Source organism: Adiantum capillus-veneris, unplaced genomic scaffold, assembly GCF_014529385.1.
Source record: "Adiantum capillus-veneris isolate H3 unplaced genomic scaffold, ASM1452938v2 Hic_scaffold_321, whole genome shotgun sequence".
NCBI classification, from domain to species: domain Eukaryota; kingdom Viridiplantae; phylum Streptophyta; class Polypodiopsida; order Polypodiales; family Pteridaceae; genus Adiantum; species Adiantum capillus-veneris.
Window position 1 is genome coordinate 154,521 of NW_028221434.1, and position 15,135 is coordinate 169,655.

At 40.6% G+C, this 15,135-nt stretch overlaps 1 pseudogene; it reads right to left on the reverse strand.

Annotated features, from left to right (window-relative positions):
• Nucleotides 1–8: 8 nt before the first annotated feature.
• Nucleotides 9–14,637, reverse strand: LOC147417223 (uncharacterized; annotated as a pseudogene).
• Nucleotides 14,638–15,135: the final 498 nt, after the last annotated feature.

Below are 15,135 nucleotides of genomic sequence, written 5' to 3' on the forward strand. Positions count from 1 at the left end.
TTGTCAATTGCCCATTCTAGTTTCCTTCTCTCTTGTTCGGCTTCTCTAATATGATGGCGGTACGTTTTGGCCTTTTCAAAATTGATGGGCTGCATCAGCAAGTTGCTTTTGCTATATAATTCAGGTACTTCCATAGCTTGGGCCCAAACCAATCAGCAGTAGTGAGACCTAAGCTGTCTTTAGCTTGTAGTTCCTTGTCCGGGGCATATTTTTGCAAGATCTCCGTCACGGTGCTCTTGTCTCCATAAACAACAGCAAAATGTAGAGCATTGAATCCTCCAGGGCACCATACTTCTGACTGCAGTTGGTTAGGTTCTAGGAAGACGGCATTGGGAGCGAAACAAGACTCAAGGTCGAGGTCGGAGATGGAAAACCGGCTAGACCACACTTGTTCCCTTCTTTCTTGAAGAAGAACGGGGATGAATAGTCTTTGGATCGTTGCAGTAAGGTTCTTGTCACATTGTTTATCGGGTCGATGCGCATGACACAACAGCTCTCTTACTACTGCACTATGACCTCGGCAGCTGGCAAGGTGTAAAGGGGTCATTCCATTTTCATCAACTGCATCCACGTCATGTTCTGTAATATGCAACAATGCTTTTGCGCCCTTTGCTGTCTTTTACTTTACTCCCACCTGCATCCGCCTGTAGAAGTAACTTCACAATGGAAACATTCCATGGTAAGCTGCTAAATGTAATGGCGTATAGCCTTTTAATGTTTTGGTCTTCGCCTTCACCTGCACAATACTGTACGGCACTTTGAGCAATTTCTCCACGCACTTGGCATCTCCCCATGCAGCAGCAAAATGTAAGGACGCCCATCCATCATCAGGGGAAATATTTTGCATCAAGGGAATATTCTGTACGTGACAAGATATTTTGCCAATCCTGAACTGTAGGACGCAGCTTCACATAAAACGAGACAAATTAAAATTATACCATTTTTTATTAATTTCAAGATCTTACCCTTAATCTTATATATATAATAAATTTACCGTTTTAATTTTAAGACGGTTTATTGATTACCTTTTATTTATTTTTCTACAAAAGCAGAAATCATAATAAAAAGACAGAGAGAGTACAGGGCTAAGGAACCATGGTTTTTTTTTTTAATTTCATATATACTCACTCAAAACGAGCGAGTGATATTGTATTAAAGCTAAACAAAAGTACATAAAACCCATGCTCAGACGGTACAAAAGCACCACAAACGTTCATTATGCATGGTTACATGATATAAACACCCATAAAACCACAACACAATCCAGATATGTAGGCTTTTTACACGGAATCCTTTAACTGATACACAGGCCTTAAATTTGGAGGCCATTTTGGGCGTCATTGGCATTTTGGGCATCAAATGAAGGCTAGAATGGTCCACAAAGGCTTCACCATGAAACTTTCTTACTAAGGGCAAGGTGTCATTAGACTCCCAAGTATAAGAAGTAGGGTGTTGTAACTTGTGTTGTAACTTGTGTATTCTTATTATCTCAAGGTTAGATACTTCAAAATACTATGCAATTTTGAATATGAGCTCTCTCATGTTTCAAATGTTTATTATGAATGCATGCATGTGTAGAGGTGTCACTTGTTATATTGTAGTGACATAGTATCGTACAATGTTAAACGTCATTTGAACTACACAACTCAAAAATCGATTGACGCTCAACTTTTATAGGTTGAGTGTAATTTGAAGCTCGATAAATGTAGACTAGGAGTCGTATATATTTAACCAAAATCTGAAGGAGGGAGTCAACTTTAAGGCCTGCTGATACAAGATCCTCCCACCTCCCACAAGGCAGACCATCCTCGTTAATAGGTGTCACGGGATTGATTCAAGGGATCAACGACGCGCAACGGATCCACCATCGATTCATTTCAAGGAAGCACAAAAAAGAATGGTCCTCATCCACTGTCAGGGTTCGACCCTGCGACCTACCCCTTCACACACCCACACTCAATCCATCTCGCCTAGCGCGCCACGTTGAAAGCTATGCGAGGCCTGTACTATATAACTCTTGTCCCCCCCCGCTGTGTTGATCCGCCGACCGCCCAAAGCTCTCCTCCTCGCCGAAAATACGCCCCCGCCGTTGATCCCTCGAGTGACACCCTGTCACGGGAACCGAATAATAGAGATCGATAGCAAAAGATAGAGAAATAGATCTTTGTATTGATGAATCTTTGTAGAGTTTTGATACAACAGAGGAGCAAAATATATGGGCGCACTCCGTTGTACGGAGCTCGAACCTCCCGACCACCCCCGAGCTTCAGTTCGCTTGCATGCAGCGTCTCACTCGCACTCGCACTCGCACTCTCACTCTCACTCTCACTCGCACTCGCACTCGCAGAAGAAGAGATCAATGAATGATCCCCAAACGCACCACCCATCGTGCTTTTATCCTTCTTTTCCTCGAAAAGCCTGCACCATCTTCGTACCAAGTATACCTGCGAGAATAATATAAGAACGTGATCGCTAAGCGATCCGTAAAGGTTAGATTTCTATCATGACATTTTGCACAGATCCTGTTTCACACATTGATTTCTGCATCGCCTACAAAATAGCCAAAAGAACATACTCGCGCAACCAATTCAACATGATAATCAAAGTAAAAAAACATAATTATATACCTTCATAATCTCAATTTTCATACTCTACCATGAAGAAACAATCCACTTCTTGGTTGATAGCAGGGAGAACTGTATGATGTTGTATGTCTGTCTGTCCCTGTGTACACTACACTGCTGCTGCTTTCTGTTTGTTTTCATCATAACTTTTATAAACGAACTCAGAACAGAGCAATCCAGGTACTCAAAACGACGCGAATAGGTATGATCTACAAGGCAACGCGAACAGAATTGCGAAAAACGTCTCTGTTTGGCTAAAAACGCAACTTTTAGGTCGTGACTCATAAAACCTATATTTTTGGGTCTCCACTACTTTTACAACTTATTTTAAGCCTACCCATGCATTTTAAGTTAAAACACATAAATATTAAACATTGATATTAATAAAAATCTCAATTTTACTGTTCATAGACAGACTATCTGTTATTCATTAATCTTTATCAAATCCGTCTTTAGTGTATTATTTAAAAAAAAGAATATATGTTCTCTCTTAATATCTCAACTCATTCGTATAAGCTCTATTTAATAGACTATTCAACAATCTTTCAAATCGTGCTAACGAAAGATATGCCCTGCTACATTCTTTTCAACTTTAAGAACTTCAAAGACTAGTCCTATTACATTCTCCCCTTATCAAAATTAACTCTGTCCTCAGAGTTGGTCTAAAAAGAGAAAAATTCTCTTTGCAAAACACTAAGATCAACCCATGATGCATCCTCTACTATGGATAGTTCTGCCACTTAACCAAAACTTCCACAATGTCTCTATTTCTCAGATGTTTAAAACGCCTATCTAGTATTAAGTCTGGTTCTACAGTCAATGGTCCGTCATCTTTCAACTTAGAGTTGTCCTCTAAAACATGATGCACATTAGGAACATACTTTTTCAATAAACTCACATAGAATACATGATCATGCACTTAAACATGAGAAGGCAGTTCCAATTTGTAAGCTAATGAACCAATGCGCTTCAAAATTTTAAATGGATCAACAAATCGTGGAGACAATCTTCTATCATTTCCAAGAATCAAATGAGACTTCTCAGGAATAACCTTTAAAAAACCATATCACCAGTTTCATACTCCACAACACGATGTTTCTTGTCATAATACAGTTTATGTCTCTTTTGGGCTTCTCTAATATTCCCCCTGATTTTGGCCAACTCGTTATCCATCTTTTCAAGCATCTCACGTGACAGTTCTACCTTATTCCTTGAGCTAAGAAAATTTATGGTGTGGGACAGTTATAGCCATACATTGCTTCAAACGGGGTCATCCTAATAGATGAATGATATGAACTGTTATATGCAAATTCAACCAAAGGCAAATATTCATTCCAATTAGATTGGTTTTCATTGACATACATTCGTAACATATATTCTAAAATACGATTCACTCTCTCTGTTTTCCCATCGGTTTGAGGATGAAAAGCAGTAGACATGCGTAGCTGGGTACCTATAGAGTCAAAAGTCGCTCTCCAGAAATGTGAAGTGAACTTAGAATCTCTGTCAGACACTATGCTCTTGGGCATGCCATGCAAACGAAATATCTCTTTCACAACAAGCGTGCAATGGTCAAAGCAGTATCAGTTATTTTCACGGGAAACACAAGAAACGTCTCACACCCTTGTCTCACCCCCCTCAAAAGTTTCATGGCAGAAATCAGAAGTGATTTAGTATTTCTCTCCTCAGCTTTAATCGCATGACCATCTCTGTTTTTAAAAACCAACTCACCCCTCTCACAATCAATCAATGCATGGTTCGCAGCCAACCAATCCATTCCCAAAATTACATCCCGTTCACCCATGCTAATAACATAAAATTCTCCCGAATGTTTCTCTTTGTTCAGCAAAAAAGGTAAGTTCTGAATATGACCCTGTGTATAATGTTTCTTCCCATTGGCCAATTCTACAGGTCTCCTAATATGGGAATCAGAATTCAATTTCAAAGTCTGTGCAAGCTTGTTAGACATAAAACAATGCGTACTACCCGAATCAATGAGAAAATTCACAATTTCAGTTCCTATCTTACCCCGAATTCTTATAACGGATGCCCTTAAATGATGGACAGACGTTGTCATGCATTTCATAGGAATTTCAGAGCACTTACCTTCCTCGCTCGCTTCCTCAATCGTGGTGTCCATCGCATTCATATTGGCTTCCATTCGTGCAAGAACAGCCTGATCGATCTCCTTATTTGGGCATTCGAACGTCTTGTGACCTTGCTCACCGCAACGAAAACATAACCCAAATCTCCTTGCTCGTTCTAGAAAAGCAGGATCATGTTGCCACCGCAGCGGTTGTCGTCTTCTTTGATTCTGATTTGCATCATTTTGACCCAAATTTTGATTGCGGTTGTTTACAGTATTCTGTCCCAAATTTTGATTGCGGTTGGTTACAGCATTCTGATTTGTACTCTGATTTCGATTGAAATTCTGATTCTGATTTGAAAAATTATTAGGTGGTCTTCTCTGATTATTTGTAAAATTTCTTCGGGGAAACTCAGTGTTTGTCTGAACAGGCCTATTCTGCATTCTATGCCTGGTAGGTATAATTCTGCTTGGAGTAGGGTTGCGGCTCTCATACTTCACCTTCTTCTCATAATTTTTGGCCTTCGCAATAGCATCCAGAAAATCGGTAGCCCCTGCACCCTTTACTTGATAATACAGATCTTTACGCAGTCCTTCGATAAATTTGTTTGTCAACGCCTCTCCTTCTACTTCCGGTGCATACTTGTGAAGTCGCAAAAACTTCTCCTTATACTCATGTACAGTAAGACTTGGCTCGTCCTCAGGTTGCTGCTGAAACTTGTAAAACTCCATCTTTTTATCCATCTCATAGTGTGGAGAACAGTACCTTTTATACGCTTGCATTTTAAATTCCTCCCAAGTGATTGGAGTAACCTTTGTTCGTTGTTTAAGGTATGCTTTCCACCAAAGCTTTGCGGTTTGTCGAAGATGAACAACTGCAACCTTTGCTTTTGCCTCTTCAGAGAACTTCTTCAATGCAAAATAATCTTCTAACTCTTCAATCCATGCTTCGAGATCTTCACCAGTTTTCTCGATGCCATTAAACTCGTTAATCTTTGCCTTCTTGAAGACTTGCTGCAAAGCTGCCCTTTCAGAATCTTCATCTGCATCTTCTTCATCACGTTCCCTTCTTCGTCCTTTCCTTTCCTTAGTTTCCGCTTCGCCGTCATTCCGCTCTCTTTCGTGTGGACGACCGCGACGTCCATCACCACCGTTCCCATCATCATCATCTCCATCATCACCACCATCTCCACCGCTCGGTGCCCCAGCGCCCACTCGTTGATTATTGTTTCCTGGTGGAAGAGCATGGTTTCCGTCTTCCTGTTCACCATTAATTTCCACATAGATATCAGGGTCTCGTGTTGCTTTGCCTCGCAGAGCCTCAGCACGCTCCCGATTTGAAATTTCCAGATCCTCTCGTAGTCATCGAATCAGGTATTCTTGCTCCTTTATCTTCTTCTCGTATCCGTCCATGTCCAGAATCAACCGCTTGCTCTGATACCAATTGTCACGGGAATCGAATAATAGAGATCGATAGCAAAAGATAGAGAAATAGATCTTTGTATTGATGAATCTTTGTAGAGTTTTGATACAACAGAGGAGCAAAATATATGGGCGCACTCCGTTGTACGGAGCTCGAACCTCCCGACCACCCCCGAGCTTCAGTTCGCTTGCATGCAGTGTCTCACTCGCACTCGCACTCGCACTCTCACTCTCACTCTCACTCGCACTTGCACTCGCACTCGCAGAAGAAGAGATCAATGAATGATCCCCAAACGCACCACCCGTCGTGCTTTTATCCTTCTTTTCCTCGAAAAGCTTGCACGATCTTCGTACCAAGTATACCTGCGAGAATAATATAAGAACGTGATCGCTAAGCGATCCGTAAAGGTTAGATTTCTATCATGACACTTTGCACAGATCCTGTTTCACACATTGATTTCTGCATCGCCTACAAAATAGCCAAAAGAACATACTCCTGCAACCAATTCAACATGATAATCAAAGTAAAAAAACATAATTATATACCTTCATAATCTCAATTGTCATACTCTACCATGAAGAAACAATCCACTTCTTGGTTGATAGCAGGGAGAACTGTATGATGTTGTATGTCTGTTTGTCCCTGTGTACACTACACTGCTGCTGTTTTCTGTTTGTTTTCATCATAACTTTTACAAACGAACTCAGAACAGAGCAATCCAGGTACTCAAAACGACGGGAATAGGTCTTATCTACAAGGCAACGCGAACAGAATTGCGAAAAACGTCTCTGTTTGGCTAAAAACGCAACTTTTAGGTCGCGACTCATAAAACCTCTATTTTTGGGTCTCCACTACTTTTACAACTTATTTTAAGCCTACCCATGCATTTTAAGTTAAAACACATAAATATAAAACATTGATATTAATAAAAATCTCAATTTTACTGTTCATAGACAGACTATCTGTTATTCATTAATCTTTATCAAATCCGTCTTTAGTGTATTATTTAAAAAAAAGAATATATGTTCTCTCTTAATATCTCAACTCATTCGTATAAGCTCTATTTAATAGACTATTCAACAATCTTTCAAATCGTGCTAACGAAAGATATGCCCTGCTACATTCTTTTCAACTTTAAGAACTTCAAAGACTAGTCCTATTACACACCCCGTGTCACTTATAAACGAGGGCAGACCATGCCCAGGCCCCAACCAGCAAGCATACAACCGATTAAAGCCGAAGGAACACATACCAACAAAAACACAAGTCGAAAGAAGAACCAACAGCCCCAACTTCGAGGATGAGCAGTCACAGCGTTGATCGAGCCGAGTAGCACAGAAGCCAAGCTTTAAGAGGAAGCACACCCCTCCAAAGACCATTCACCTGTGCCACCACGATAGGCACATTCTGCCACAACGAGCCCACCCTGCCAGACAAGCATCATAAGATCTGGCCACCAATGCCTCTCGGGAAAGAGGAGGGAGGATGGCCTCTCCCTGCAGGCAAAAATTTAGGGGGAAAGAGAGGGCATGCCAAGGCTGGGGAAGCGACCGCCAGAAGGCCCCCACCAGGGCAAAACCCCACCACCAGAGCCACCAGCTTGAAATCGGCGCGATGCCACCATCCTGCCTGAGCTTGCCCCCTGCCGGCAGGCGTCGCCTATGAGCTCCCCAACTCTACAACCTCGCGGGAAGGGTAAAATGCAAGCTAAACCCAGGCCCACCCCTCTGTCGAACCATGTTTTTTTTTTTTTGCCAAACTCACAACTGTGAGTAGTGTTTTTACTATTAGCATAATAACAAAACAGATTACATCCTGTCCATGCTCAACACGAGCCATGGAGCTCATACACAAAGGATACTACCACAATCCGACCACAGACAACAAAAAAGAAATGGTTACATAACCCCGAAGGGTGCCACCAAGACTATCATGACTTCTACTCACGAGACAGCCTCACCCTCTAGGGAACCCCTAAACAACATAAACTCCCAAGCATACAAGACAAGTACATTCGACTCGGATTTTACATGGAGCCGTAACCATACAGTATGACCAAACAACTACAACCAATAATGACCATACATAGGCTTTTTGCCAGGAAGCCAATAACCTACAAAGCAGTAGACCCACGAAGCTGGGACTCCACAACAAGGCCCAACCAGACGCAACCAAACCCTCCACAGTCCTCGCAACTGAACAAAAGTTCCATCATACCGTACCACTGTATCTGAGAAAACCTCGCAGCACCAGAACCGAACAAGGACAACAACACACAAACCAGAGCGAGTAGAGGTTTTGACACCATCTGCTTTGCCTGTCCATCATCAACCCTGATTCCAAAAATGGATGGTCGTCGAAGCACTAGTCCAAGTCGATGCCGATCTACCATAGCCAAAACCTCCCCAGCTCAGCACTCCCTCCTTGACCCCAGGACATCCCGCCGGGAGCCCCTCCTGGCTCATGCAGTAGCACCAAGGCTGTCAAGGCAACAGAGCGTCGAGCTAGGTTTCAATGAGCTATTGGTACAACTCTTATGTTTGAAGAGTTGCTACCTTTGTCGAACCATGTTTCTTATACAAGAACCCACGGTGGGTGCCATGAAAAAGACAGCACGGGACAAGTGCGAAGGGGCTAGATTCTGATACCTAAAATGGGGGGAACCAATAAGGGGGGAATGGGGCATGCCCATCAAAAAGAGAGCTTCAGTTTTCACCCTAGAAGCTACCACCACAACACAATTACCACTAAGGAGAATTCTCAACATCATGGATACATGGCTGGATATAACATTTACACATCCTGAGAGGGTGGTTGGGATCTAAATTCTCCCTTGCTTGAGGACAAAGAACTCAAACCTTAGGAACATCTTGTTCTGTCTTTAAAGAATTCATAGCATACTGCACATTAGAATTCACATTATCTTCTTCACAAGAAGAAACAAAAAAAACTAAAATGCACATGCTTTCCATCTACGAAAAGTGACAAAAAGTAATCGTGTTTATGATTGCAGTGCAAATTATTTCCTAAACTATGCAACCATTCTTAATGTCCCAGAACCACATCAGCTTTGTCCATGTTCGTGACCTAGAACTTCAAGTCAAGTTTCGTTAAGCTAAACATTAAGCTAAACTCCTTGTAAAATTGTGTCCCAAACATCCTTATCATGTCCAATCATCTATTCCATAAGAACAAGTAGTATGGGGAAGCTTCAATTTCTTGACTAGCTTGTAATTAAGAAAGTTATGAGTCACTCCGTCATCCATTAAAATGCAAACTCTCTCTTCGTTAATAGTGTCATGCATATAAAACAACCTATGTGGACCAAAAGTGGACTACCACATAGCTACAAAGACACAACATCTTTGGCGATGAATCTAGGGTCAAGTGTTGTACCATGTGTAAAGCCTTCACTTTCCCTTTGGATGCTTCTACGTGCTTATTTTGAAATCGTGGACAATCATTCTTTGAATGCTTATTAGAAAGAAATTTTTAGCAAAGTTTTTCCTTCTTGGTATGCTCCAAATAAGATCAATCATTACGAGAAATTTGGACTCAATTTTGGGCCTTGTAAAAAATGCCAACTCAGCAAAGAGAGAGGTAATTTTGAAAAATACAAAATTAACTTTTTTAAATTGTATTTCTCATAGTACATACGTAAAATTTTACTCAATCACTTAAATGCATACTCGTAAAAGATGCTTTTTGAGAGCTCAACTTAAGTGTGCACAAAAAACCATGTCCATAAATCTTAAAGAGTGATGTGATGTGCGATGAGAGAAAACACATAAGAGATGTTTTCAAAGTACAAATAGAATACCACATATGTATTTGGAACGTCCAAATATCTTAGTATAGTACTTTAAAACGCTCAAATATGACATCTCTATCTCAAGATATAGCCTTTTTAAGCCTAGGGCCTCCGGAGGTCAGAATCAAATCAATAGAAGTTTGAGAGACCCCTTATGGACATCTATTCGCTTGGTTTTGACCCCTTCATTGTCTTAAGTAGTACATATTAATTGCTAGCAAGCAAGATCCGTTCAAATTTGCATTGCAAGTAGCTCATAAAAAGATGATTGATGCTTATGCGAGATGTACACGTACAAGTACTTCACTTTATAGGATAGTAACATCGGGTCATAAAAATATGTTCGACGCTTGTACAAGATGTCACTATCAAGTGTCGGTGATAGTAATAACTTCGACATTTTCAAAAATGAAAAAGAAGGCTTTCACGCTTCTTGTATCCTTTGACACACGAGAAATCAAAACTAGAACGCTACCAAGTATTGTTGCTAGAGTGGCCTCCATCCTTCTTTTCCTTTTGTAGATCATCATCAAATTTCTCAGCATGTTTAATTGCTTCATCCAATGTTTTTGGATATTGATACTTAATGTGAAGCTTGTATTCTTGTTGGAGACCTTGAACAAAAGCCCTTTGCTTCTAGAATTCATTTAGATCATCCACAATTAGTGTAATATCCCTATACTTGGATATATAATCTATAAGAGACATGCAACCCATGCAACAAGTGTCCCATGATATCCTTTTTATTTGATTGCTTGTTGTCTGTCAAGAGCTCCTTGCGTAGAACCATTTTGAACTCATCCGAAGACATTGGCTAGCCTCAAGCAGAAAAGGCATCCAACACTTGTACGATTTCCTTTTAGAGATAAACTAGTATATGTGGTTGTTTCCTGATCTAAGGTACCTCCCTATTCGTGAATGTCGTGCCACTTGTATAAGAAGGTCAAAATTGCATCCTTTTTGGATTCTCATTCGTCACCCTTAAACTTTGGAAAAGTTACATTCTTGAGTTGAAAACCTATAGCTTTATTTGTATGCTTGGATTTCAAAGTGGACTAGGAGATAACATTGTGCCTACCCATTTTGGGCTCTCTCTCACTCTACAAAACGTGGTAAAAAGGTGCGGTAAACGTTTTGATATTTTCATAGTGAGTGCACAATCTGGGTCCGGTTGGTTGGCACTTTCTTTGCCAACACCGATTTACTTCGTGATTTGTGCTTGGTCTAGGTACCATCAATCCCACTAGCCCAGTTCTACCCTCTTCGATGTCACTTAGTGTCGTGGGAGATAAGCTCACAAAAATTCATATGAAGTGATTGAGCATCTACTCATTGCTCAATAGGTGATGCATTTATCATTAAGTTCATTGCAGAATATGTGCTGAATGTGAGATAGTGATATCTCTATAAAGGGGTTTCTTGATAGCAACTACCATGGTTTCTTGCTATTAAGAATCTAATTTTTATGCCATAATAGTAGATGATCAAAATATAGTTCATATTTTCATTTTACGAAAAGGTGCAATATATAGTATGTGAAAGATTAGAACGTGAAGCTATAATTGGCAAATTACACTTTTGATGAGGGAAATCTATTTTCAATTGTAATAAAATTTAGGAAAAATTACGAAAATACCCCTCAAATTTCAAAAATTCCCAAAATACCTCCGATATTTTGTCATAAATTGCCAAAATGCCCTTCAAATTTACCAAAACTCCCAAAATAGCCCCGGTTGTGAGAGTAAATTTCTCAAAAAATAAAATTTATTGTAGGGTTTCACAAGAAGAGTGATTGTCTATCGTACAAGATGCTAAAACTACAATTTGAGTTGGTTATGTAGGCTTTGGAGATAAATTGCTTCATTATTTTTAAACATAATTGCCTTTTTTGCGATTGTAACTGGTGACAAATTACATGCTAAACGCTAAAAAACGGATCTCAATTGTCAAAAACGAATGAAGATTAGAAAATCTTGAACAATGCAGCCAAAATAGGTACAAGGGTATTTTGAGAATTTTTGAAATTTGAAGGGTATTTTGAGAATTTCCTCAAATTAGAGGGGTATTTTGGTAATTTTTTCTAAAATTTATCTAGTTGAAAAGGAAAAAAGTTATTAAATTTTCCGCCTTCCCCCTCATTATGTCATAGGCTTCTACCTTCTATGCACCTTATTAAGCTCAATACAAAAGGACTTTATTGAAAAGAAGAAAAAAGGCAGAAGAAAAGCTTACTCACTTTTTCTTCATCGAGGTTGACAAGAAACCGCCATATAATGTAAAGCCACGAATATATTACAAGCCATATATTACAAGCCATGTAGCTTGTGATACCTGATCACATGCGCTTTTTGGGTCGAGCTTGTCGATGAGGCCAAGCACCAGTTCCTTGTTGTTGCTTAGGGCCGCTGTCTTTGCAGCAAACCATAGATATGTTTGAGGGATATATTTCTTATCGGACTGCAGGATTAAGAAAGCTGCCAGCTGTTGTTGATGATCATCCGGACATAGTTCAGCTATCGCTTGTAGCCATGCCTCGAATAGATGACGTTCCTTATCATATAATAGCCAATTGTGTTCCTATACTTGCAACAATTCAGTCGAGTTAGAATCACACATGTACTCTGCATGACATGAAGTTCATTTGAAAAACAAACGTTTTCTAGGCTACATTCTCCCCTAGCCCCAGTTATATCGACCGTTCGATCGAATTAAAAGTAAAGCCAAAACTGAGGTTGCTGGGAGTAATCTGTTCTACAGTTCAAGCTGGGAGTAATCTGTTCTACAGTTCAAAACTATGAGACCTTGCTTTCTATCAAAGCCCACACAGGCGCTGGCCGTGGGAGGTAGGCCGGACCATCGACACGTCCCACCCCAGCGCAACAGACCATCATCTCTCGAAAACAGACCATCATCATCATCAACCCCAACTTTAGAATCACCCGAACGTGCAACCTAAGTTTATGGGGTGTTGTTTCTGCGATTGAGAACCGAAAACCGTCTTTACATTGGATGGTTCGTTGTGTTTATGATTCCCTCCTTCCTAGCTAACCCGATCCGAGTTTACTGGACCTTTTAACGGTTGGCTGTGCAAGCTATAGATATGCTAATTCTGGCTCTCTTGCAGGTACGTACTCAGAATGAAAGTGGGATAACTAAAATCTTGAAAATTTGAGGAGGTTTCACCCATATCTTTCAGCCTGCATGGGACCGATTTTAGGCTAAGTGCAACCTAATTTACCAGCTGGCTGCTGTACTGTGTTGAGTGAAATCATTTTCAAAACAAAAAAAAAGATCTAGATATTGATTGTTCTAGATACCTTAGATTTAATCCACTTGTCTACGAAGTCCATGTCCATTTGCAGGTAATCCAGAGTTATTAGCTTTAGTCGTCTAGTCCATTGAGAGTTACATTCTAAAACAAAAAACAACACGTCAAATTTTAAACGCAACTATTCAAAATCAAAAGGCCTGAAAACCTAAAATGTATGCAGAATGGTGTTGATGCTCCCCAATTTTTTGTAATTACCTCATTACTATTGGTTCATATGGAAGCAACATTTTGTAAAGCCCCACAATGTGATTTTGTTCTCTACTCAATATAACGTTCTCACGCCCTTTAAGGTAAAAAAATAAATAAAAAATCGAAAGGCCTACAAAATTTATTCAATAACGTATAACCTGCAGGTTTGTCTGCTGCCAGACAGCTAGACGTATTGCCACTCTGAATTAGCTCACCAATGATTTCTTCCTCTGTTTTTTTTTCGACACACTAGAGGGCCCACAGGGGGAGGTGCTTATCCCTTCCAAATATTAGCCATGTTACATGGTCGGGGAAGGGCCGTGTACCATCGGGCAAGAGCCACGCATAGGCATCACCATGGCCACCTAATTGATGCACCACATGGTGGGAACGACGGAGAGAACTCGTAGCAACCAGCTAGGAATGTCCTCCTCGGGTGACCCACCCCAAGAGGAGGATGCACTCGAGTGTCCAAGGGCAAGAGCCCTAGCAACGTGAACACCAGATGAGCACAAGGTGTCCCTCTAGAGTGTGACCCAATAGGGGATTTGAACCCACAACTCGTAGGTTGAGAGGCCAAAGCCTTACCGTTAGACCAACTCTTTGGGGACGATTTCTTCCTCTGTTTCCGACACACCAATTATTATCTCATGATAACGATTGATTTCTTCTTCTGAACAGACTTCACAAAAAAAATCGTGTCAAATTTGAAACGCAACTATTCAAAAACAAAAAAAAAATTCCCATAAAAAGCATTGAGAGTGAATATTAGATAAGAAACAAGGTTACAAATTACAATATCTCCCAGCTACTTGTACCTCGCTGGTTTTGTAATCTCCCCCAGGATATTGCAACTATTCAAATTTCAAAGTCTAAAGCCCTACAAAATTTATTCAATAACCAGCAGGTTTGTCTTTTTTTTTTTTTTTCACCAGAGTAATTAGCTTTAGCGGTCTAGTGACTAGTCCATTGAAAGTTACCCAGAATTAGGTCAGCAATGGTTTTCGGCACATCAATGATTTCTTCGACTTCTGAACAGATTTCAAAGAAAAAACAACACGTCAAATTTTAAACGCAACTATTCAAAATCTAAAGGCCTACAAAATTTATTCAATAACCTGCAGGTTTGTCTGCTGCCGCACAGCTAGACGTATTGCCACTCTGATCTCCCATGCTTGCTTTTAATTATAGTCGCTCGGCTATATAACTAGCTAGCAAATAGAGACTGTAACTCTCGATGTCTACAGTCCAAGATAACTTCCTTCTCGGCCAACTCGGGAATAAATGGTTGCATCTAATAACAAGAAAGCATTGTCCACATCGACGTGTACATCTCCCTGCTCAGCCTTTACACACTAGTGCCGAGTCCTGACTGCACGAAGGGCCTTCCTTTGCGTGAACACGACGTCTCCTGTTCATCATATCAGCCCACAAGAAGTTTTGGACGGATTCTCACAATAATTCCCACATTGTGACTTACCTCAACATCATGAGCTTCTATGAGAGAGGCCCTGCATACCTAGCTAGGTACGATTGGGGCCAAGGGCCCGCCGGCCTGGTTTTGGGGGGGGGGACAGAGGTCCCCTGCCCCCAATCGTACCTAGCTAGGTATGCAATGCCTCTCGAGCAGAAGCTCATGATGTTATGCATTGTATGAAAAACTATGAAAAA